The sequence below is a fragment of the Mobula birostris genome, chromosome 1, assembly GCF_030028105.1.
Source record: "Mobula birostris isolate sMobBir1 chromosome 1, sMobBir1.hap1, whole genome shotgun sequence".
Lineage (NCBI taxonomy): Eukaryota > Metazoa > Chordata > Chondrichthyes > Myliobatiformes > Myliobatidae > Mobula > Mobula birostris.
In genome coordinates, this window is record NC_092370.1 from 74,240,727 (window position 1) to 74,266,832 (window position 26,106).

The 26,106-nt window shown below is 42.6% G+C and overlaps 1 protein-coding gene across 2 annotated transcripts in view; it reads right to left on the minus strand.

Moving 5' to 3' along the window:
• LOC140197168 (anion exchange protein 2-like) overlaps positions 1-26,106 on the minus strand; it is a 252,556-nt gene that overhangs the window by 207,110 nt on the left and 19,340 nt on the right. Inside the window, exons 2-3 of one of the 2 annotated variants that reach the window (XM_072257069.1) lie at positions 25,090-25,238; positions 7,769-7,878 (exon numbers count right to left, since the gene is read on the minus strand). The gene's annotated coding sequence lies outside the window, so the exon portion shown is untranslated. The remainder of the gene's footprint in view (positions 1-7,768; positions 7,879-25,089; positions 25,239-26,106) is intronic. The other variant, XM_072257058.1, reaches the window with a different exon arrangement.

Here is a 26,106-nt window from a genome sequence, read left to right on the forward strand (position 1 = left end):
TAGAGCAAAAAGAGAATAAAAAACCTAGTGAGGTGTTCATTGTCCATTCAAAAATCCGATGGTAGAATGGAAGAAGCTGTTCCTGAAACATTGAGTATGTATCTTCATGCTCCTGTACCTCCTTCCTGATGGTAGCAAAGAGAAGAGAGCATGTCCTGGGTGATGGGTGTCCTTCATGATGGATACCACTTTCTTGAGGCATTACCCTTTGAAGGTGTCATTGCTGGGGCGGCTAGTGCCCATGATGGGGCTGGCTGAGCTTATAAGCATCCTCAGAGATGTTGACACCCAGGAACTTGAAACTGCTCACTATTTTCACCACTGATCCCTTGATAAAGGCTGGTATGTGTTCTCTCTCGGACCTTCCAAAGTCAACAAACAATTCCTCAATTTTACTGACATTTAAGTGCAAGGTTGCTGTTGTGACACTACTCAACCAGCCGAGTTATCCGGCTCCAGTATGTCTCCTCGTCATCATCTGAAGTTCTGCCAACAATAGTTGTGTCATCGGTAAATTTATAGAAGGTGTTTAAGCCTAGCAACTCAGTTGTATATGTAGAGGGAGTAGAGCAGTGGGCTAAGAATGAATCGTTGAGTTACAACAGCGTTGATCGTCAGCAAGGTGGAGATGTTTCAGGTGTCCCCTGCTTTTCGAACGTTCGCTTTACAACACCTCGCTGTTACAAAAGACCTACATTAGTTACTCATTTTCGCTAACAGAAAGTATTTTCACTCTTACAAAAAAAGGCAGCGCGTGCCCCGAGCAGCCAAGCTCCTCCCCCGGAACTGCATTCTAGTCGGCATTGCTTAAACACGTACCTGTGAGCATCTGTGCTTTATGTCGATTTATTTTGAGCATCCGTTAGCAAGATGAGTTCTAAGGTATCGGAAAAGCCTAAAAGAGTTCGTAAGGGTGTTGCACTTAGTGTAAAACTAGACATAATTAAGCGTTTCGATCGTGGTGAACGAAGTAAGGAAAAAGTGAGTTTGGCTTGTGGAAGTTGACAAAGATGATGTTGAAGAGGTTTTGGCATCTCATGACCAAGAACTGATAGATGAAGAGCTGATGCAATTGGAAGAGGAATTAACAATTGAAACTGAATGCAGTAGTGAGCGGACCGAAAGTGAAGTCGTCCAGGAACTGAATGTGAAGCAACTGCATGAGATTTTCGCTGCAATTGATAACAATGATTGCAGAAAAGTACAACTTTAATTTTGAAAGGGTACGTAGGTTTAGGGCATATTTGCAGGATGGTTTGAGTCCTTACAAAGAACTGTATGATAGGAAAATGCGCGAGGCTAAGCAGTCAAGCATACTGTCATTTTTCAAGCCTTCCACATCAGCCACAGCAAACGACGAACCTTGACCTTCGACATCGATGCAGGCAGACATAGAAGATGACCTGCCTGCCCTGATGGAAACAGACAACAATGGGATGACACCCCACTGTCATACCACCCCAACCTCCGACGACTCAGCCTAACACACCATCAGTGTGCTCACTGTCTTCCCGGTTCCAGTAAGCGATACTACACTGTACATACATTATTTCTACTTTTTATAGGCTGTGTATTTTTATGTGTTATTTGGTATGATTTGGCAGCTTCATAGCTTAAAGGTTACTGGAGAGAGTGTTTCTGCCGAGAGCACCTGCGTGAGATTTTCGCTACGGTGGACAGTACAGCAATGATTGCAGAAAAGAATTTCTACCTTCTGTAGGCTGTGTACTTATCATATCATTCCTGCTTTTACTATACATTACTGTTATTTTAGGTTTATGTGTTATTTGGCATGATTTGGTAGGTTATTTTTTGAGTCTGCGAACCCTCACAAATTTTTCCCATATAAATAAATGGTAATTGCTTCCTCACTTTACGACATTCCGTCTTACAAACTGTTTCATAGGAATGCTCTACCTTCGGATGGCAGGGGAAACCTGTATTTCCAAACCCCATTGACTGTGGCCTCCCAGTGAGGAAGTCAAGGATCCAGTTGCAGAAGGATGAACAGAGGCCCCGGTTTTGAAGCTTGTTGATTAGAACCAAGGGCATGATTATGTTGAACACTGAGCTATAATCAATAAACAGCAGCCTGATGTAGGTGTTGCTACTGTCCGCATGATCAAAGGCCATTGGAGAGCCGTTGAAATTGCATCTGATGTTGACCTATTGTGCCAATAGGCAAATTACAGCAGGTCCAAGTCCTTGCATAGGCAAGAGTTAATTTTAGCAATGACCAACCTCTCAAAGCACTTCTTCAGTCGATATGAGTGCAACTGGGCAGCTTGAGGCAGCTCACCCAGCTCTTCTTGGGTATTGATATGATCACCCTTTTGAAGGAGGTATGAACTTCCATCTGCTGCAGTGAGAGATTGAAGATGTCCTTGAACATACCCACCGCTTGGTTGGCACAGGTTTCAAAGCCTTTCCAGGTACACCATCAGGGCCTGAAGCCTTGTGAGGGTTCACCTTCATGAAAGATATTCCGATGTTAGCCCCCAAGACAGAGATCACAGGGTCAGTAGATGCTGAAGGGGTTTGTACAGGTGTTATTCTCCCTTTCAAAGCATGCATAAAAGGTGTAGAGCTCATCTTGGAGTGAAGCATCATAGCCATTCATAATGTTAAGTTTTGTCTTGTAGGAAGTAATGACTTGCAAACCCCACCAGAGCTGACATGCATCTGATTCTGTCTCTAATTTCAATTAGAATTGTTTTTAGTCATCCTTAAAGTAGCTTTCCAGAGGTCATACCTGGAAGTCCTGTATAGTTCTGAATCACCAGTCTCGAACGCCACAGATCTAGCCCTCAGCAGACTACAATCGCCTGGTTCTTCCACAGCTTTTGGTTTGAGTATGTCCAATATGTTCTCGAAGACACACAACCATCCAACCAGGTCTCAATGAAGTCTGTGATAACTGCAGCATATTCATTCAGATTCAAAGATGAGTCCCTACATATTGTCCAGTCTACCGACTTAAAGCAGTCCTGTAAGTGCTCCTCCGCCTTTCTTACCATACCTTCTTGATTCTCACCACTGGTGCTACCGTCTTTAGTCTCTGCCTATATGCCGCAAGTAGAAGAACAGCCAGGTAACCAGACTTTCTAAGGTGTGGGCGTGGGATGGCAAGGTGAGTGTACTTGATGATGGTATAACAGTAGTTCAGTGTGTTGGCTCATCTAGTTCCACAAGTAGTATGTTGGCAGTTGTTCTTCAAGCTGGCCTGGTTGAAATCCCCCACGGTGATAGGGAAGGCATCACAGGGTGCATTGGTTTGTGACTGCTGATTAAAGTGCTCAGCTTCTCTGGAGTCTGTCTGACATTGACCTGAGGTGGAATGTCCACTGCTATCAGGATGATGGTGGAAAACTCCCTCAGCAGATAAAATGGACAACATTTGACTGTTAGATGTTTGTGGTCAGGTGAGAAGGACTGAGACAGAACCGCCATGTCTGTGCACCACAATGAGTTAATCATACAGCGTACTCCACTTCCTCCACCTTTAAAAGACTAAGCTGTCCTGTCTTTATGGTGAATGGTGAAGCCATCGGGCTGTAGTGCCATGTCCAAGATCGTGTGTGTGAGACATGCTTCCTTTAAACAAAATACACAGCGATCCCTGATGTCCATCTGGTGTTGCAATCTTGCTGTGAGGTCTTCAATTTTATTTCCAGAGACTGTCCATGTGCCAGGAGTGGGGGGGGGGGGGGGGGGTTACACCGTCCGCAATTCAATCATACCTGCAGACCAGTGCAGCCTGAGTCTGCCATCCAAGGTCCGCTGATATCACTAGATTTGAGTATCAATAATTTTTTTAAAGACCATCTTAAACCAGTGTTGCATATTGAAGTATGCATGGCTGTGGCTGTGCATTTCAGCTGTAGTAGTCCTAAACATGAATATTTGATGATTCCCATTGGAGCTGCATGCAAAGAGTTGCCACTTATGAGCTCCATCTTCCCTGATTTGTCAATGACTTTGCTTCCACCACTCTCCCTGGCAGTGTTCCAGGTATTCACCATTCTCCAGTGAAAAAGACCCTTCCTCTCCCCAACCAGATTCTCCAATATCTCTCACCCCTTACCCTAAAACTTTGTCCTCTTGTTCTATTGACCTCTGACAGGGGGAAAGTTTCCTGCATTCTATCCTCTCCATGCCCCTCATAATTTGATATTCCTCCCTTAATCCTCTCTGGTCCTGGGAGAATAGACCCAACCTCTTGTTATAACTTAACTGCTCCATCAGGCAACATCCTAGTGAATCTCCCCTGCACCCTTCTGCACACCTCACCGCAATCCACATCATCCCTCCATACCATGTTAGGATCGACTGATCCAACCATGGGCTGTCTCAACACAAATTATGAATCTGTGAACGGGGTCTACTTGGGCAGTACACAGTCTTTACACAACCTAACATCTCAGGCTGCTTCACAGAAACAATTAGCATACAAAATCTGACACCAAGCCACAAAGGGAGTTCAAGATAGATGAGCAAAGACAGATTAAAGCTTCAATAAGGATCAAAGAAAGGAAAAGAAATGGGGGATGGAATTGTAGACCTGAAGGCAGGGTCACCAACTGGAAGGTGATTAAAATTAGGAACGTTCATAAAGGTTATCCAAAACTACAGAGGGATCTTGATTAGCTGGGTAGGTGGGCCAAGGAATGACAAATGGAGCTTAATCTGGATACATGTGGCATAATGCATTTTAGGAAGTCAAACCAGGGTAGGACTTTCATATGAAAGGCAAAACTCTGGAGATTGTTGTAGAACAGAGGAACCTATAGGTACAAGTGCATTATTCCCTGAAGTAGACAGATGGCATTTGGTATGCTTTCATCAGTCAAAGCACTGAGTACAAAAGCTGGGATATTATGCTGCAGTTGGAGAAGACATTTGTGATGCCACATCTGGAGTATTGTGTATAGATTTGGTTATCCTGTTATGGGAAAGAAATAGTTAAGCTAGACTTACGAGAATACCCTGAGTCCTAGAGAGAAGTTAGGCAAGCAGGACTTTCTTCTCTTAAGTTCAATAGGTTCAATTGGTACATTTAATGTCAGAGAAATGTATATAATATATATGCTGAAATTCTTTTTCTTTGCAAACATCCAAGAAAACAAAGAACGAATAACAGTTGAATGTTAGAACCCAAAGCCCCCAGCACCCCCTCCCACACACAAGCAGCAGCAAGGCAATGACCCCCCTCCCCCACCAGCAAAAAGCATCAGCAACTCTCTGATTTATGGTGTTAAAAGTCTGTTGTGTCGCTTTTTCAGAACCCTGTGCCCAACAAACTCAGGTCTCTGGGCACATAACCAGCAGCAAACCCACTGCATCTGATCTTCCGTGTTCTCCCGCGACACATCAGTCGACAGCAACAACACCAGCCTTGGATCAGCCCATCTCCAGAGCCACGAAAATCCGGCACCCTGAAGCGCGCTAGTCTTCCAGGCTGCGTCCTTGGGATATTGAAATGCGGCTGGTCGTGAGGCCCTGAGAGCAGGTCCCATTTCCGCAAAGAACTGAAGTCAGCATGCAACTCCAGGTCGGGGTCTTCGAAAGACCCTTGAAAGTGGGGGAAAAAAAGAGATATCAAAGATAGAAATAAGAGCTGTTTCTGAAGATGCAAGCAAAGGAGTGGTCATTCGGCGCCATCATCCCTAAGCTCTGCTCTCTTCCGTGTAGAAGGGGGATGATCTCAGAGGTGTATAAAATCACAAGGGATTGCACAGTCTTTTTCACAAAGGAAAGAGAACCTAAAACTAAAGGGCATAGATTTAAGGTGAGAGAGGAAATAGTTAAAAATGATCTGAGGGGTAATTTCTTATTGGTGGTGGGTATATGCAATGAGCTACTGGAGGAAGTGGTTAAAGTAGAATCATTAACAACATTTAAAAAACACTTAGACGGGTACACTGATTAGAAGCCAAATTCAGGCAAATGGGACCAACTTGGATAAGCATCTTGCTCAACACAGATAAGCCAAACGGAAGAGCCTGGTTCTACACCATACAATTCTATGACTCTATAAAATACCAGAAGCCAGAAGTGAAGAAAGACACATTTGGCAGTTTGAAGTTAAAGTTAAAGTTGAAGGAGCTGAGGTAGGTACATTACATAGATTTAAGTAGTATGCGGACAGATACATCAATTACAAGAGTTTACAGAGATGTGAGCCAAGTGCTGGGAAATTGGATTAGCATGAATTGCTATCTTGGTCAGGACACGTACAGGTGGAAGACTCTTTTCCCCACGTTGTACAACTCTATGGTTTTCGTGGATGGGAATGCTGAGAATGAGAGAGAGTGGTATGGGGAGAGAGGTATGGCGGGCATTGGTCCAGTACACATATACGGCAGATGATAGATGGACCAACGGCTCTGTTTCTGTGCTGCAGTGTTCTATAACTGCAGTACAGAGGGAGATCATTGCACATTTTAGACCAGAGGTTTCCAACCTGGAGTCCACGGAGCCCTTGCTCAATGGTATTGGTTCATGGCATAAAAAAGGTTGCAAACCCCTGTTTTAGAGCAAAGCATCAACCCACCTCTACTCTTCCTGCGCAGCCCTGTAACATGCTGTTAAATATAAAAGTATGCATGACTGGATAGTGAGGAGTGGAGATAAACTCCATCTCCAAGTTTAGATTATTGGGCACACCTCACAAAGCCTCCAACATGATAGAACCGCAAATACCACAAAGTAAATAGCAGTACCAGGCCACAGACAGGGTGAGGAAACAAATGCTTTGTCAATGGAAAGAACAACCACAGAAATCAGTATAGAAACCAGCAGAATGTTGCTGTTAGAAAAAGAATCAGGAAGGATTAGATTATCTGATCTGTGCCAGCTAGGTCCCAACAACCGACATTCAGAAAGCGGTCTTATCAAAAGAAGCTCAGGTCCTGGGAAGAACCTGTTGGACTGGTGCCAGCCTGTACTTCACCAAAGGGGAGTGGAGATCAGGATAACCGGCTCAGTTATCTGTAGGTGTTCAATAAGTTGTTTACAAAGTCATTGGGGATCTATCTGAAGTAATTCACAGCTGAATCTGTGATATATGTCAGCAATATGTTAAGGAAATACATAAATATAAAGCCCGTCAAAACCAGAATAAGCAGCACATCCTTAAAATTACAACTGGGCTGATTGAAGTGATGTCAGGCAGCAGCTCTTCACACAAAGGAGTGGAAATTTGGAAGACTCCATTCTTTATAACCATCCAAAAAAAGCTTTTAAGACTAGTGGTCATACAGCATGGAAACAGGCCATTTAGCTCAAGTTATCCATGCCAACCAAAGTGCCTACCTAATTTCAAATCTGACGCTGAGAAGCTCTGGGTAAAGTTATTAGTAAATCAAGATTAATTTGACCTCGCAGTTTTACCTCATTCTCATCCCTCCGAAAGTGCCGCTCCAGTATTGCCCCCTGCCTGACAGAGGAGCACTCCCTTGAAAATCAGTCAAACAAGATTGCATACTCTAAGAAAAAGGCATGCAGCTTGACCTGTGGTGTCCCAGCTATAATGCATGGCAAGAGGAGACCCAAATGGTGTTCCCTTCACTGACCAGTCACATCAGCATACAGTAAAACATAGAAACATAAAAAATCTACAGCACAATACAGGCCCTTCGACCTACAATGCTGTGCCGAACATGTACTTATTTTAGAAATTACCTAGGGTTACCCATAGCCCTCTATTTTCCTAAGCACAGTACTCCAAGTGGTGTCTGATCAGGGTCCTATAAAGCTGTATAATTACCTCTCGGCTCTTAAACTGAATCCCATGGTTGATGAAGGCCAATGTATGCACAGCAGCTTGCCTGTGTGGTTCACTGATTCAACGATTCATTGTTTCTGCACACACCGATCCTGAAAGAAAAATGCTATTTGGATACAGAACAGAAAACTGTTCATCAACTGGTTATTACAACAACTTCTGTTTACATGGAGCCTTCAGCATAACCAAGCATGCTTAAGTGGGTGGAGTGTTGTTGGAACATGCCGAGCCAAATCACGGGGCATTGAGACAGATACCCAAGAATCTAGTTGATGGGTAGGCATGAAGGTGTGCCCAGCTGGAGGAAAGCCAGATAGAGAAGAGGCAAGATTCAGCAAAGGAGGTCCAGAGATTTGGGCTGGCAGAATAAAGGCATAGTTAGCATAGGAGAAATTAATAAATCACAGATCACCAAGTGACCCAAGTTTCAGAAGTCAGTAATCTTAGAAAATTATGAGGCTAGAGGTTACATACTTAGCTAGCAGGGATTTGGTGCTCTGAGTTATGGAGATAGGAGGTGGGTGGGGAGAAAGGTCAAGGAGAGGTTTAAGCCAGTACCTTAGTTAGTCAATGCAGATTAACAAACCCAAGGACAATGAGAAACTGGGCACCAGGACAATTCATCCACCACACAAGTCAGCAGCACCTACAATGTACCACAGGCTGTACAGAGCAGACACAGCTCTCTTGCAGCACCAAGTGAGGGATGCACTGACAAAAGGGCACTGGGCTGATGGAGGATGGCCTTTTGGATAAGAATGAACCACAAGCTGATTATCTCCTCTTGGGCAGCTGGAATCTTGGTATCTGAAAAATGGAAGATCTTCTGAGCATCCCAGTTAATGTTTGTCCCACTGCCAAATCACTTTTTAAATAAAACAGATTAACTGTCCGTGTATCCCTGAACTTGCTTCCACCGAACTTTAAAAAAAGAGTTCTTCTGGATTTTCAACATCAGAGACTTGAATCATACCCATTCTGGGCCCAATTCAAACTCAAGCCTTTAAGGATTGGTATCATAATCTATCAAATTTCTGAAGCACTACTGAAACTGGAGCTTCTACTTCAGATCCAGATCAGTGGAAAATTCTTTAAAGATTTTTCAGACTGTAAGTTGAAGCACCTTAGAAGGTTATTTCTTTTCAATCTGTAGCCAAGAACATTAAGTGTTGTCACCATGATCGAGGGTATGTCTTCCCCTTAAGCATATCCCATACCTCCATGTTTATACTATATAGGTACAGTATGCAGTTTCTATTTTACATTTCAATTAAATTGCTGCTGTATAAAGATTACATACAAATTATATCCCTTCAGGAAGCTATCTTTCCACATCTGGAACAGGTGGGCTATCAACAGTTGTGTGAATAGGTATATAATATGTAAAACTAAAAATGGTTAGGTAAAATTAAAGCTCATGCAATCGAAAGGAAGTTGCTCACAGTTCAGAATCTGGTAAGGTTGCAAAAATATAGAGCAGGGACAAAGGAAAACAGTGTTGTTATTTAAGTTTGCTACAGAGAGGTGACACATTTAGTAAACAGGTCCTCAGTTCGAGTCTATCCCTGCAACATCAAGTCACATTGAGAACATGGGACGCAGGAAAGCCCACCACAGTAGGAAATTGGCTTATTATTGTCACATGTACTGCTGTACAGTGAAAGGCCTCGTTTTGCATGCCATCTATACCAATTATTTCATTACAACCATACATTAAGGTAGTGTTACATGCTCAAGGAGATCTGTTTTTTTTTTGTGTGAGAATGATGTAATGGTCTTTTGAAGGTCACTAGATGTGATTTTCCCGCTGATGTGAGTTCACGTGATGACATGTGCCCCATGACTATATAAGGGTCGACACAGGTGACGCAGTTGGTTTTTAGTTTGTAGATTTCCAGGTAGGACGTGCTGTATCTCCGTTTCTGTTGCGTGTTTGTTTTTGTGACGCAGTTTAATTTTTAAAACGGTTTTGTATTCTATTGCAAGATTCCATATTATTGGACTGGAAGTTTTTGCTAGATGTGTTGATTTACTCAATTCCAACAGTAGAAGGAATCATTTGGCAGTTTAACAAAGGATCAACGTTACTGAGTCTTCATTGGAGGAGTAGCTACCTGCATCGAAGATAACTTTTGCCAGAAAGAGCAAGGAGTTCATGCAACGGTTTGCTCTCTCTCTAAAAGAATTTAAGGTCAGTTGTTTTAAACTGTTTATTTTCGGCATCGTGAATCCTGTGTACAGAACCAACAGGAAAGTTGCGTCTGTGAAGAAATCCTTCTCCAGAGAAGTCTCTCCCAATTCAACGTGTAAATCTGTTGAACTTTCGAATTTACCATTTTAAGAACTATATCTGACTTTATCGCTTTAAGAACTGTTTTTGCATTTAACTCTTTAAGAAACCAGTGCCAAGTGACGATTCATTCAAACGGCTGCATATCGTTTAACTTCCGGTTAAAGTTTTCATTTTTTTTCCCTTATTGTTTATCCGTGTTTAATAAATGTTTGGTTTTTTTTTATATACCGTCTCGATTGATAGTCATCGTTGCCGTTTACGTAACAGTAGTACAAGGGAAGACAATAACAGTACCAAAAAAAATATTACAGAGAAAGTACAGTGCAGGCAGACAATAAGGCGCAAGGTCATAACAAGGTAGATTCTGATGTCAAGAGCAACACACACAAACACAAAATGCTGGAGGAACTCAGCAGGTCAGGCAGTATCTATGGAGAGAAATAAACAGCTGACATTTCGGGATGACATGCTTCATCAGTTCTCATGAAGTGTCTCAGCCCGAAACATTGACTGTTTACTCCTCTCTACAGATGCTTCCTGACCTGCTGAGTTGATCCCATCTCTCGGTACTTTTAGGCTCTAATGTAGTTAGTTTATATCTTACAGGAGGGTAGTGATCACTGCTGCCTGAGAGTTGATGAGCTTTGTGAAAGGTGGATAGAACAGACAGATATAGGCATACAAAGGGAAATAAACTCTTCAACCCAACTCATCACCGCCAAGCTAGTTCTATCATCCCATATTTGGCCTACAGCACTCTAAACCTTTCCTATCCATATACTTATCTAGATGGTTTTTAAATATTGCTGAAGTGCTATTTCTCGCAGCTAATTCCAAATATCAAGAACCTGTCCTGATGTCCCTTTTAAACCTTTTACCTCTGATATTAAACTATTCCCCCTCTTGCTTTTACCATCCCCTCCCTGGGGGAGAAAGACACACGTTTTCACCTTCCCTATGCTTCTCATGATCTTATATACCTCTATCAGGTCACCTCTCAATCTCCCTACATTCCAGGGGATAAAGACTTAGTCCAGGCATCCTCTCCTTATAACTCAGGTTTCTGAATCCAGGCAACATACTTAAAAAAAAACTTCTCTGCATTCTTTCTGGTTTAATAATATTTTTCATACAACAGGGTTAACAAAGATGTACATAATACTCCAAGTACAGTATTCCAAAGGGATTTGACAATGTTCCAGCAATCTTCTGTCTTCTCCATTTTCACTACATTTACTACAGATCAATTGTGATTAACAAGCATTCATCACCCTCTCAGCAGCACCATCACTCTCATCATTTCTAAGTTCACTTTATTATCAAAGTGCATATATGTCACGAAATATTCATTTTCTTGCAGGCATTCACAGTAGAACAAAGTACAATAGAATCAAGGAAAAACCTCCACACAAAGACTGACAAAGTTGTACAAACACAAAAAGAACAAGTGGTAACAATAAATAAATATACAGACAGATAAACAAATCAATCAAGCATGCAAGCGAGTCCAAAGGTCGGTGTTCAATGATTAGTGTTGCGGTGAACGAAGATGTCCATGTTAGTTCAGGAGCCTGATGGATGATGGGTAAAAACTGATCCTGAACCTGATGGTATGGGACCTAATGCTGCAAAACCACCTTCCTGATGGTAGCAGCATGGCCTGGATGGGGGTTCTTGATGATGGACAGTGCGCTCTTTGTAGATGTGCTCAATGGTCAGGAGAGGCTTTCCTATTAACTGGGCTGTATCCACCACTTTTTGCAGGCTTTTCCATTCTTGGACACTGGTGTTTCCATATCAGATTGTGATGCAACCAGTCAGGATAACACTTCACTGTGCATCTTTAGAAGTTTGTCAGAATTTCAGATGACGTGCCAAATCTGCACAAACTTTTAAGTAGAGGCGTTGCCATGCTTTCTTTAAAATGAAATTTACATGCTGGTTCTAGGACACTTCCTCTGATAACACCCTGGGAATTTAAAGTTACTGACCCTCTCTACCTCTGATCCCCTAAGTAATGACTCCTGGACCCTCAATTTTTTTTCTCCAGTGATCTATAACCAGCACTTTGGTTTTTCTGACGTTGGGTGAAGGGTTGTTGTTGTGGTACACTCAACCAGGTTTTCAATCTCCCTCCTCTATGAAGATTCATCACCACCTTTTAATCGGCTGATAATAGTGGTGTCATCAGCAAACTTAAATATGAGATTGGAGCTGTAGTTCGCCTTACAGTCATAAGTATAAAGAAAGTAGAGCAGAGGCTTAGCACACAACCTTGTGGTGCACCTGCGTTGGTGATTGTTGAGATTTTTCTCTCTAATCCATAATGACTGGGGTCTACAAGTGAGGAAATTGAAGATCCAGGTATACAAGGAGGTATCAAGGCCTAGGTCTTTGAGCTTATTGATTAGAGGGGATGATAGTGTTAAATGCTGAGCTGTAGTCAATGAAAAGAATATCCTGATGTATGTATCTTTTCTGTCCAGATGTTCCAGAGCTTAGCAGAGAGCCAATGAAATGGCATCCGCTGTTAACGTTTAGTCTTTCATGATCTCTGCCCTAACACAAATTATTTCACTTCACTCTTCCTCCACTTCCACCTTCTCTGTAACTGAATACATGCTTCACTTCTAATATTTCCCAGTCTGGAAGAAGGTTATTGACGTTGAGACATCACCTCTGTCTCTCCATCTCCACAGACGCTACCTGGCCAACTGAGCATCTATTTGTTTTTATGTTGGAAAAATGTATAATGCTAGCATCCACAGATACAAATTCCAACCCCACAGTAGAAGTTGGAGAATCTCAGGAAAGGAAATTTGCCAGAAAAACAAGAGACTGTAGATGCTGAAACCTGGAGCAACAAACAATCTGCTGGAGGAACTCGGCAGGTTGAGCTGCATCCATGGGAGGCAAGGAATTGTTGACATTTTGTGAGGGCTACATATAGGGTTTAGGGCATCAAAGATTATGGGGAGGAGGCAGGAGAATGGGGTTGAGGTCAGCCACGATGGAATAGCGGAACAGAATCAACGGGCCAAATTGCCAAGTCTGCTCCTATGTCTTATGGTCCAACTCCAATGTTGACATTTCTTGCCACAGATGCTGTTCAACATGCAGAGTATGTAAAGCAAATTGTTAGTCTGTAGGAAAACTGCCATCCTGCATACCCAATACACATCTGCACCCCAGTACACCATTCAGGAGCAAAATGGAGAGGAACATCTTCACAAAGGGGAGCAAGAATCTGGAACTCTTTCCCCAGAACCCTGAGGATATTGGAAATTTCAAAACAACAGGAGTTAAGGGAGAAATCAGTAATCACTTAACAGAGTATAATCTGTTCACAATGGAATGCTCTAAAGGGGCTAACTGAATCTGCCTGTTGCGAATCGCCAGAAAGTTGTTGGGAAACTTCTGGTGTCAGTGCCAAGAAACGTCAAAAGCAGTCATTCTGTGAAGTGACCCTGGTGCTCCAGTCAGATTCCAGCATTTCTTATCTCCAGGCTAATGAGAACTCTGCAACTTGCAAAGGCACCCTGCTGGAACTTAGGAAGTTGTCTGCAGAGGGGTGAATATGAAGGCTCTGCCCTGAGCTGAATCAGGTGAACAAATTCAGCACACATACACCCCAGGATACATCTCAGTGAAATTAATGGGGACGAGGTGGGGAGCCAAACAATTATCCCTGCTGCACCCAGCCTCTCACACAAGATAAGAGAGGAGAGATTTAAAAGGGACCTGAGAGGCAACTTCTTCAACTAAAGGTAGTGAGTACTGTACCCGGAATGAGTTTCCGGGGAAGTGATCGAGGCAGATACAATTGCAACATTTTCTAGACACTTGGATAGGTACGTGGAAGGGAAAAATATGGAGGTGTGAGTACGGTCAATTAGGAGTAGCAGGGAGGATGCTGTAGTCAGCATAGATCAGTTGGACTGGAGAATCTGCTTCTGTACTGTATTATTCTATAATACTGGAACACTAGCCTCACACAATTTGTCAATGCACTATCTGAAAACGGAGAGAAATGAAAATGACACCAGGGATAAAGAATGAGAAGCTGAGGGAATAAGCAGAAGGTTTAAGCATTGAGATGAAACATGTGTAAAGGAGACAGAAAACGATCAGAGTTGCCAGACAAGACAGTAAGCAGAAGAGACCGAGAAAGTAAGAAATAGCAAAACAAAGAGACAGGATCCATAAGACGACCATTTTAATTCATATAACGCTTTTAATGTAGCAAACCTTTCAGGAGTGTAATCAAACAAGAAATGAAGCCAAGACAAGGCAGAGGAATGAAGGCAGGTGATTGAAAACACAAAGAGGAAAGTTCTGGGCACAAACACAAGAGATTCTACAGATGCTGGAAATCTAGTCATGGTGACAGGTCTCAATATGAAACATTGACTGTTTATTCTTCTCCATAGATGCTGCGGGACTTGCTGAGTTTCTCCCCAGTGTTTTGTGGGAAGTTTAGGGAAAGCTTTAAACTCAGAGAGAGCTGTCACAACAGAGGTGAAGGAAGGGAACTTGGAGCTTAACCTGGCGAGTTCCTCAAGCATTTGTGTGTGTTACACTGGATTTCTAGCATTTGCAAAATCGTGTGGTCACGGTGAACCGGATTGTTCCTGTGTAGAGGAGGCATGGGCTCCAAGGGCCAAAAGGCCTCCTGTTGAAAGAAATTCACATGAAATTTCAGCTAGTTTGCCAGAAGGCATGTGGCTAGCTGCATCACTGCCTGGTATGGGAACTTTACTTCCCTTAATCGCAAGACTCTGCAGAGAGTGGTACAGACAGCCCAGTACATCTGTAGATGTGAACTTCCCACTATTCACAACATTTACAGAGACAGGTGCATAAAAAGGGCCCGAAGGATCACTGGGGACCTGAGTCACCCCAACCACAAACTGTTCCAGCTGCTACCATCTGGGAAATGGTACCGCAGCATTAAAGCCAGGACCAACAGGCTCCAGGATAGTTCTTCCACCAGACCATCTGACTGATTAATTCACACTGATATAATTGTATTTCTATGCTATATTGACTGTCCTGTTGTATTTACTACTATTTATTACAAATAACTATAAATTGCACATTGCACATTTAGATGGAGACGTAACGTAAAGATTTTTGCTCTTCATGTATGTGAAGGATGTAAGAAATAAAGTCAATTTTAAAAAAAGTTAATGTTAATATCCTGCAGTGGCTTAAGTTACAGTCTAGGCCTCAATCCAATTAAGAATTGTGGCTGGACTTGAAAAGGGAAAGGGCTGTTCACTCACAATCCCCATGCAATCCGACAGAGCTTGAGCAGTTTTGTAAAGAATGGGGAAAAATTGTAGTGTTCAGATTTGCAAAACTGAGACTTATCAGCACAGATTCAAGGTTGTAATTGCTGCCAAAGGGGTATCTACTAAATACTAACTTGAATGGGGTGAATACTTAAACAATAAATTATTTTTATATTTATAACTAATTTAGATCACTTTGTAGAGATTTGTTTACACTTTGATATGAAAGTCTCTTTCTGTTAGTCAGTCAAAAAGAAAGCCAAATTCAATCCACACATAAAAGTTGCTGGTGAACGCAGCAGGCCAGGCAGCATCTCTAGGAAGAGGTGCAGTCGACGTTTCAGGCCGAGACCCTTCATCAGGACTAACTGGAGGAAGAGTGAGTAAGGGATTTGAAAGTTGGAGGGGGAGGGGAAGATCCAAAATGATAGGAGAAGACAGGAGGGGGAGGGATGGAGCCAAGAGCTGGACAGGTGATAGGCAAGAGGGGATACGAGAGGATCATGGGACAGGAGGTCCGGGAAGAAAGATAGTGGGGGGAGACCCAGAGGATGGGCAAGGGGTATATTCAGAGGGACAGAGGGAGAAAAAGGAGAGTGAGAGAAAGAATGTGTGTATAAAAATAAGTAACAGATGGGGTACGAGGGGAAGGTGGGGCATTAGCGGAAGTTAGAGAAGCCGATGTTCATGCCATCAGGTTGGAGGCTACCCAGACGGAATATAAGGTGTTGTTCCTCCAACCTGAGTGTGGCTTCATCTTTACAGTAGAGGAGGCCGTGGATAGACATGTCAGAATGGGAACGGGATGTGGAATTAAAATGTGTGATAGTATTCAATCCACTGTGATTCAATGTTGTAAAACAATAAAACTTGAAAACTTCTGGGGGCGGGGGGGAATACTGATATAGACACTGTATATATCACAGAAATAAGTCATTCAGCCAAACTCTTCTACGCAAACCAAAATGTCTCTGAGAGCTAATCCCATTTGCCTACATTTGGCCGATATCTCTTTATCCTTTTCCTATCCACATAATGTTTTAAAAGCATTTGGAGACCTACAGTATGACTGTCATGCCTCTACCACCTCCTCTTTATTCCATTTACCCACCAGTGTTAAAAACTGGAAAAAAGGGCAGAAACAGAAAACGAGAAATTAGACAGAGTCACAGAACACGAGGCAAGGAAGCAAGAGCAAAGGGAGAATGAGATTCCCATGAATGGCTGATTCATCAAGAGCAAGAATTGAGAAGCCATGTTATTTCAAACAGTTGGAAAAAAAATCATTAAATACTGACATCAAAATAAACCAACACATGAGCATGCAAGATTCAATCAAGTGAAAGAATCTCCAAATTCTACCTGCATTTATTTTCTACGATTGTGTTTTGCAGTTATGACCCATCTGTCGTTGCCCTGACAAGATGCTGTGTGTATTTATTTTAGAGATAACCATGTCAATCAGAACGAGAGGTGGGGACAATCAGAAACCCAGACCAGGGAACAGACAAGCTGCCAATGACCCTACCATCACTGGCGACTTGCATTGTTATTTTTCTAGCAGCTTGTCACAAACTCCCAGATCTAATGGCACAGTCAGTCTGCGGCTGTCCAAACTCACAACCCCTGGGTTCCATGTTCAAACACAGATACGGTTATAAAGGGAAGGGATAGGGGTCATCTCCCAAACACTCAACCTCAGTTTAAACCAATAATATTACACTTACAGCCAACTTCCTACTGCATGTTTCACATTCCCAAGATCAACAGTTTATTCTAATGGATTTACTTACTATCTCACATGAACTTTGATAATCCAGAGCAAACCCAGTAAACACATACCTTCACATCCTCCCAAACCAGGATTTTAAACACCTCTATCAGGTCACCTCTCTCTTCTTTTCCTCTTCTAATGAGAGGCAGGCTGTTCAATCCTAGTTTTGGTATCATCCTTATGAATTTCTCATGCACTTTTAAGGCTCTGTGCCTTTTTTTTTAAAAAAAAGAAAAAGTGCTTATACCAGAATGAGTAAAGGAGTTGATAATAGGAGATAGAGAACATACAAATCAGCAGAGGAAAGAGAGAGTAGAGAGAGTGTCCCTGACAAGCCAGCAAGCAAGGATTGCATGATGTGCAAACCCTGCAATGAGTAAATGGAATAAGTACACTCTGGCTGAGAAAATAATAGATGGGGACAATGCGGGAGACTAGGGAGAGCACTTTGTACCGATGTTGCCTACCTCAGTCAATGCATTACGTACTACCATCAATGTATTTCTGCAAACATTGATTTGCATCTATACCCAACACGCTGAAGTCCAGCACTCCTGCAACTCACTCACATAGGAGCAAGGTCGTGAGAACTATTTGACTGAGAGCTGGTCACACTGGAGTTGATCCCTCACTGAACAACATCCATATGTCAGTACTCCCAAAATAAGGTGGACCTATATTGAAACCATGCAGCTTGTAGGTAAACTCGTTCTTTGTTGGCAGGTGGAGTCCTGGGGCTAAACGCTTTCAACACTGCAAGATAGCCACTTCAGCCCTCTTCTAACAACCCAGGTTCTCTCCAGTTTATCTCACCCCTAGACTGCCTAAAGACAGGGAGCCTAAGACCAAGAGCCTAATGTCTCTCCCAAACACAGCACAACCTTTAACATACATCAACCTACTGTTTGAAGCTTCAGCTTACACATACAATTCAAGCACAACCGAAACGTTTATGAATGTGTAACTCTAGATATCCTCAACAAATACCCCCATTGTAAATCATGGAAAGCAGTAAGTCCTGCTGTTGTAAACCACGACTGGCCCTGCCACGGTAAACTGACTCTCAGCCTGCCAGTTAATGCATGTACAATGCGTTCCACGTTTGGGAAGCTCTGCCAAATTCAAACCTAAAGACCAAGCTTGAACTCCCACAACATTCAGCTTCGACGTCACTCCCAACTCAGTCTGCATTGGTCCCTCAGCTTCACCCGATTTCCCTCTGCACCAATCTTTCACCTCCACTTAATGTTTCTCATCTCCACCTAATATCCCTTCGCACCAGTCCCTCAACCATGGACCATGCTGCTTTTTATTCATTTTTATTTAGTTACAGCACTGAACAGGCCCTTCTAGTCCTTTGACCCACGTTGCCCAGCAACCTCTGATTTAACTCTAGTCCAATCATAGAAACAGAGAAAACATACAGCACAATACAGGCCCTTCGGCCCACAAAGCTGTGCCGAACATGTCCCTATCTTAGAACTATCTGGGCTTTACCCATAGCCCTCTATTTTCTAAGCTCCATGTAGCCATCTAGGAGTCTCTTAAAAGACCCTCTCATTTCCACCTTCACCACCGCTGCCGGCAGCCCATTCCATGCACTCACCACTGTGTGTGTAAAAAAACCTACCCCTGATATCTCCTCTGTATCTATCTTCCAAGCACCTTAAAACTATGCTCTCTTGTGCTAGCCAATTCAGCCCTGGGGAAAAGCCTCTGACTATCCACACGATCAATGTCTCTCATTATCTTGCACACCTCTATCAAGTCATCTCTCACCCTCTGTCGCTCCAAGGAGAAAAGGCTGACTTCACTCAACCTATTCTCATAAGGCACGCTCCCCAATCCAAGCAACATCCTTGTAAATCTCTTCTGCACCCTACCTATGGTTTCCACGTCCTTCCTGTAGTGAGACGACCAGAATTGAGCACAGTACTCCAAGTGGGGTCTGACCAGGGTCTTATATAGCTGCAACATTACCTCTCGGCTCTTAAACTCAATCCCATGATTGATGAAGGCCAATGCACCGTATGCCTTCTTAACCACAGAGTCAACGTGCGTAGCAGCTTTGAGTGTCCTATGGACTCGAACCCCAAGACCCCTCTGATCCTCCACACTGCCAAGAGTTTTACCATTAATACTATATTCTGCCACCATATTTGACCTAGCAAAATGAACCACTTCTCACTTATCTGGGTTGAACTCCACCTGCCACTTCTCAGCCCAGCTTTACATCCTATCAATGTCCCATTGTAACCTCTGACAGCCCTCCACACTATCCACAACACACCCAACCTTTGTGTCATCAGCAAACTTACTAACACAACCCTCCATATCCTCATCCAGGTCTATTACAAAAATCACAAAGAATAGGGGTCCCAAAACACATCCCAGAACAATCATGGGACAATTTGGACTATGAGAGGAAACCAGAGCACCTGGAGAAAATCTACGCATTCCACAGGGAGGAGATACAGAACCATTACAGATAACGTCAGAATTGAACTCTGAACTCCGACACCTTGAGCTATAATAGCGTCGCACTAACCTCGACATTTACTCACCAGTTACAGCCAAATGCTAAATGTCCAAAGTGATAAAGCTCATAATATTTGCCCAATAACGAAACAGAAAATAATCAGACAAGTCACCACCTCATGTATTTACTGGGTACAGAGGAAAGGGGCTTTCATGCAATTATCTGAGGTATATCCCCTGCAAGGGGAAAGCAACTCAGATGAAACCATAGTCGTAGAGATACACAGTACAGAACAGGCCCTTCAGCCCAACTTGTCCTTGCTGATCAAGAAATCCTACTGAGCTCGTCCCATTTGCCTGCATTTGACCTACATTCATCTGAAGCCTTCCTCTCCCTGTACCTGGCCCAACTGACTTATAGAGACATTGTAACTGTACCTGCCTCCATCGCTTCCTCGTGCAGCTCATTCCACACACCCACCACCCTCCGTGTAGCAAACTTACCTCTCAAGTCTTCTTTAAATCTCCCCCCTCCCCCCACCTTACACCTATATCCTCTGAGTTCAGGCCAACATCTTTGTGCATCTTTCCTGCATCCTCTCCAGCTTAATCATATCTGTCCTACAGTTAGTCAGCAGAACTGCACATAAGCTGTAGCTTAATGTCCCAACTTATGTGCTCAATGCCTCATTCAATAAAGGCAAGCACGCCATCTGCCTTTCTACCATCCTGCCTACCTGTGTTGCCATTTTCAGAGAACAATGTACCTATACCCCTCGGTCTCTCTGTTCTACAGTACTCCCCAAGACCCTGCCATTCACTATGCAAGTCCTGCCATTACCAAAATGCACATATTTATCAGAGTTAAATTCAATCTGCTATTCCTTTGCCCATTTTCTCAGTTGATCTACATCCTATTGTAACATTATACCACCAAGTTAGTTGTCATCTGTAAACCAAATAATCATTCTTCTCCCTGGCTCACCTCAGGACTGGGAGAAATTCAGAGTCCAGCAGAAGAGGACAAAGGGCTTAATTAGGAAAGGGAAGAAAAGATTATGAGAGAAAACTGGCAGGGAACATAAAAACTGCCTGTGAAAGCTTTTATAGATATGTGAAAAGAAGAAGGTCGGTTAAGACAAATGTAGGTCCCCTACAGACAGAAACAGGTGAATTGATTATGGGGAGCAAGGACATGGCAGACCAATTGTATAACTACTTTGGTTCTTTCTTCACTAAGGAAGACATAAATAATCTTCCAGAAATAGTAGGGGACAGAGGGCCCAGTGAGATAGAGGAACTGAGGGAAATGCATGTTAGTAGGAAAGTGGTGTTAGGTAAATTGAAGGGATTAAAGGCAGATAAATCCCCAGGGCCAGATGGTCTGCATCCCAGAGTGCTTAAGGAAGTAGCCCAATAAACAGTGGATGCATTAGTGATAATTTTTCAAAACTCTTTAGATTCTGGATTAGTTCCTGAGGATTGGAGGGTGGCTAATGTAACCCTGCTTTTTAAAAAAGGAGGGAGAGAGAAACCAGGGAATTATAGACTGGTTAGCCAAACATCAGTGGTGGGGAAAATGCTAGAGTCAGTTATCAAAGATGTGATAACAGCACATTTGGAAAGCAGTGAAATCATCGGACAAAGTCAGCATGGATTTGTGAAAGGAAAATCATGTCTGACGAATCTCATAGAATTTTTTGAGGATGTAACTAGTAGAGTGGATAGGGGAGAACCAGTGGATGCGGTATATTTGGATTCTCAAAAGGCTTTTGACAAGGTCCCACACAGGAGATTAGTGTGCAAACTTAAAAGCACACGCTATTGGGGGTAAGGTATTGTTGTGGATAGAGAATTGGTTGGCAGACAGGAAGTAAAAAGTGGGAATAAACAGGACCTTTTCAGAATGGCAGACAGTGACTAGAGGGGTACCGCAAGGCTCAGTGCTGGGACCCCAGTTGTTTACAATATCTATTTACAATATCTATTAATGACTTAGATGAGGGAATTAAATGCAACATCTCCAAGTTTGCTGGTGACACGAAGCTGGGCGGCAGTGTTAGCTGTGAGGAGGATGCTAAGAGGATGCAGGGTGACTTGGATAGGTAGGCGAGTGGGCAACTTCATGGCAGATGCAGTTTAATGTGGATAAATGTGAGGTTATCCACTTTGGTGGCAAAAACAGGAAAACAGATTATTATCTGAATGGTGATCGATTAGGAAAAAGGGAGCTGCAATGAGACCTGGGTGTCATTACACACCAGTCATTGAAAGTGTGCATGCAGGTACAGCAGGCGGTGAAAAAGGCAAATGGTATGCTGGCATTCATGGCAAGAGGTTTCGAGTACAGGAGCAGGGCGCTACTACTGCAGTTGTACAAGGCCTTGGTGAGGCCACACCTGGAGTATTGTGTGCAGTTTTGGTCCTCTAATCTGAGGAAAGACATCCTTGCCATAGAGGGGGTGCAAAGAAGGTTCACCAGATTGATTCCTGGGATGACAGGACTTTCATATGATGAAAGACTGGATCGACTAGGCTTATACTCTTTAGAATTTAGAAGATTGAGGGGGGATCTTATTGAAACGTAAAAATCCTAAAGGGATTGGACAGGCTAGATACAGGAAGATTGTTCCCGATGTTGGGGAAGTCCAGAACGAGGGGTCACAGTTTGAGGATAAAGGGGAGGCCTTTTAGGACTGAGATTAGGAAAAACTTCTTCACACAGAGAGTGGTGAATCTGTGGAATTCTCTGCCACAGGAAACAGTTGAGGTCAGTTCATTGACTCTATTTAAGAGGGAGTTAGAGATAGCCCTTGTGGCTAAAGGGATCAGGGGGTATGGAGGGAAGGCTGATACAGGGTTCTGAGTTGGATGATCATACTGAATGGCGGTGCAGGCTCGAAGGGCCAAATGGCCTACTCCTGCACCTATTTTCTATGCTTCTATGCTTCTCATCCAGATATTTAATGTAGATAACAAGCATGTGTATGCAGCCCTCCTCACTTCCTCCATTACACAGCAGAACATTGATGTCACGATACTGATCCTTTCACAATATCTGACAAGTGACTCACTTCAGCAACAAACCAGTTGCAACAAGTATTTTTCCTGCAGAGAGACAGTACAACTGAAAATAAACTCCAGATCAGTTCATGAAATGCCAGTTTTGAATCACAAAATTTATTTCTGGGAAGTGAGCATCCAACAAATTACCCTGAAACTCTCATACATATCCTCATCCTACAGCAAGCCAGAACCTAACTTTAAAAGATTGAGAATCAACCTCTACCCAACTCCATATAACTATAAAACTTTCATAATTTCCCTTCTTTTTAATATGGATAATAATGAGTGGATTTCCCTTCTGCCACATGCACCTCTTTCTCCTTCTCTAGCGACCATTGCCAGTTTTACAGCTGAAAGAAGAGGCAGTTGGGAGAAGGGAAGAAAGTAGTCAGTACTAAGAAGAGAGCAAGGGAGTGAGAAGAGACACAGTAAGAATAACAGGAGCAGTGAAGGCTCAGGAAGAAACAAGTGAGACTAGTTAGGAGAAAACTCCCGTTATTTTAAAGAAGTGGTGAAGGCAATACTCTTGCACTGGTTGTCATCTTCCAAATAGATCTGTAATTAGATTTACTGTTGTCACAGAGGTACAGCGACGATCTTTTGTTTATTGTGTCATCCAAACAGATCACCCATATGCAAGCACATCACAACAATAAAAAGAAAACATAGCGATACAGTTACAGAGGCAGATAAACAACGAGAGATTCCAGCAGGATTTCCATCAGCGGGGAAAGGGGAGGAAGCTGTTCCTGAATCATTGAGTGCATGCTTTCAGGTTTCTGCACCTCCTTCCTCATGGTAACAAAGAGAAGAGGGCATGTCCTGGGTGGTGGGAGTCCTTCATGATAGACGCCACCTTTCTGAGGCACCATTCCTTGAAGATGGAGGCTAGTACCCATGATGGAGCTGACTAATTTTACAACTAATTTTAAAGAAGGGAAATGGCATACAGGCTTTTATTTCAAAGAGAATTTGAAGAACAAGGACATCTTTCTGCAATTACACAGGCCCCAGTAGAACTGCACCTGGAAAAGTGGGTACAGGTCCAGTCTTTAAATAAGGAGTCATTTACAGTAGAGGGAGTGTGAAGGTTCACCAGATTGATTCCTGGGACTGCAGGTTTTGGCCAGTGAGGGGACATGAGGCAGGCTGGGCCTGTAGTCCTTAAGAGTTTTAGAGATGATTTCATTGGAATATGCCAAATTACTACAGGATTTAAAAGTATAGGTCTGGAGTTGATGCTTCCTCTGACTGGGCAATCTAGAACCAGAATCACAGGTTCAAATTCCTGGGCATCAACCTCCCAGATGATCTATCCTGAGCCCTACACTCATTGCAACCATCCCAGCAGCTCTACTGTGTTAGGAATTTGAGGAGGTTTGTTATGTCACCAAAGATGCTTCCAAATTTCTATCAACGTGTGCTGGAGAGCATTCTGACAAGTTGCATTACAGCTTGGTGTGGAAGATTGAAGACTAAGCCAGTTTTATCACAGACACAACCCTCCCCACTATTGAGTTCACCTCAAGGGTTGTCCTTCACTAAGGACCCTCACCATCTGCGAAATGCCCTCTTCTCATTATTACCACTGGAGAACTAACCAAGTTTGGCACAAATTTCCTGCAATTCAATTCTGTCTCTCTGAGGACAACACACGTGAATGGGTTTGCTTTTGTTTTGGTGATCTATTAACTAATGTTGCATCATTCGGCCATATATGTTCAATTTATGTGTTCCAGATAGTTATGTGTCCAGATAGAGACATCATCCAATGCTTGGAGGTCTCCTTATCTTTCTGGCCAAAATGTGCCACTTCTCAGCTGTCGGTAATAAAATTAGTTTGCTTATTCCATACACATTCTGTAAAGTTTATATTTGTAACACCTCCATTTTATTTCATCCCGCTTTGCGTATACAATATAAATGACATTGATCACAAAATTTTGAATTGTATTTCCTTTGAACAAATTTAAAATCAAACATGAGAATATGAACAACACTGGTCCCAGCACTTATCCTTATGAAATATTCCCTCCACCATTTGACAATCCAGTGAACTACCCATAACTCTGCTTTGTAGCCAGTTTGCTGTTCTTTCCCTCAAAATCTGATGGAGATCCACCTTTAGATGATGGAATACAAGTCACATCAGTCTGGATGGAGAAAGATTGGCCACATAGTTTCACAAGATCCAGAGCTAGTATTTTCTTTATTACAGGTTTACCCCTTGCAGTTTTAGACTTTTTATAAACCTGCAGCAGAACCCTGCCAGAGTTTTCTCCCAAAGGCTCACTGTATCACAAGCAAGAAGTACCTGACCCAACAAAGGCAAGATAAAACACAAATACAGCAACCTTTAGCAACAAGTGAACTTCAAAATCACAAGAAATTAGCTTACCTCTAATTCATGAATTGGCTTAGAGTGTTGCGTTGACACAAGCCGTGCTTCTGATTTCCTGCAAAATGACCCAAACATACATCCCACGTGTCAACAGAGAAATGATGAGATTGATAAATTTGTGACTCCGTGGTTTAATGCGACGCTGCCTGGAAACAACATTCAAAATCACAATTACTGGTAATAAAAATTCTTCAGTTAAAAAGGACTTAAAAATCAACATTGTGGTACAGTTCAAGGTTTACATGATGAAATTATGATAATAGATATTTTTTGTTATTCATTTCATTGATATGAGTGTTAGTGGCAAAACCAGTCACAGTACCCTTAATTGCCCTTGATATAAGCAGTCCAAAAGACAGTCAACTACATCACTGAGTCTGGAGTTACTAATAGATCTGACAAAGAACAGCAGGAAAACCAGAAACTAGAATACAGGCAGAAAAAGCCTGAGGTACTCAGTTGATCAGGCAGTATCTGTGAAAGGAGAAACGAAATGAAGCTGAAACATTAAATTTGTTTCCCTCCCTATGCACAATTCCTAACATACAAAGCATTTTCCCAAGGGTAGAAATGTTAAATACCAGAGGACATATTTTAAAGGCAAGAAAAGTTTAAAAACAATTTTAAATTTACAGAAGTAAACCAAGAAGGTCATTAGGAAGGAAAAGATGAATTATGAAAGAAAGCTGGCGACAAATATCAAAAAAGATACTAAAAGCATTTTTAAGTATATAAAGGGTAAAAGAGAGTTGAGGGTAGGTATAGCACCAATAGAAAATGATGCTGGAGATATTGTAATGAGAGATGCAGAGATGGCAGAGGAACTGAATGCGTAGTTTGTATCAGTCTTCACAGTGGAAGACACTTACAGTATACTGGACATTCAAGGGTCAGGGAAGTGAAGTATGTTCAGTGAAAATTACAACTGAGAAGGTGCTCAGGAAGCTTAATGGTCTGAAGGTGGATAAATCTCCTGGACCTGATGGAACACACCCTCAGGTTCTGAAGGAAGTA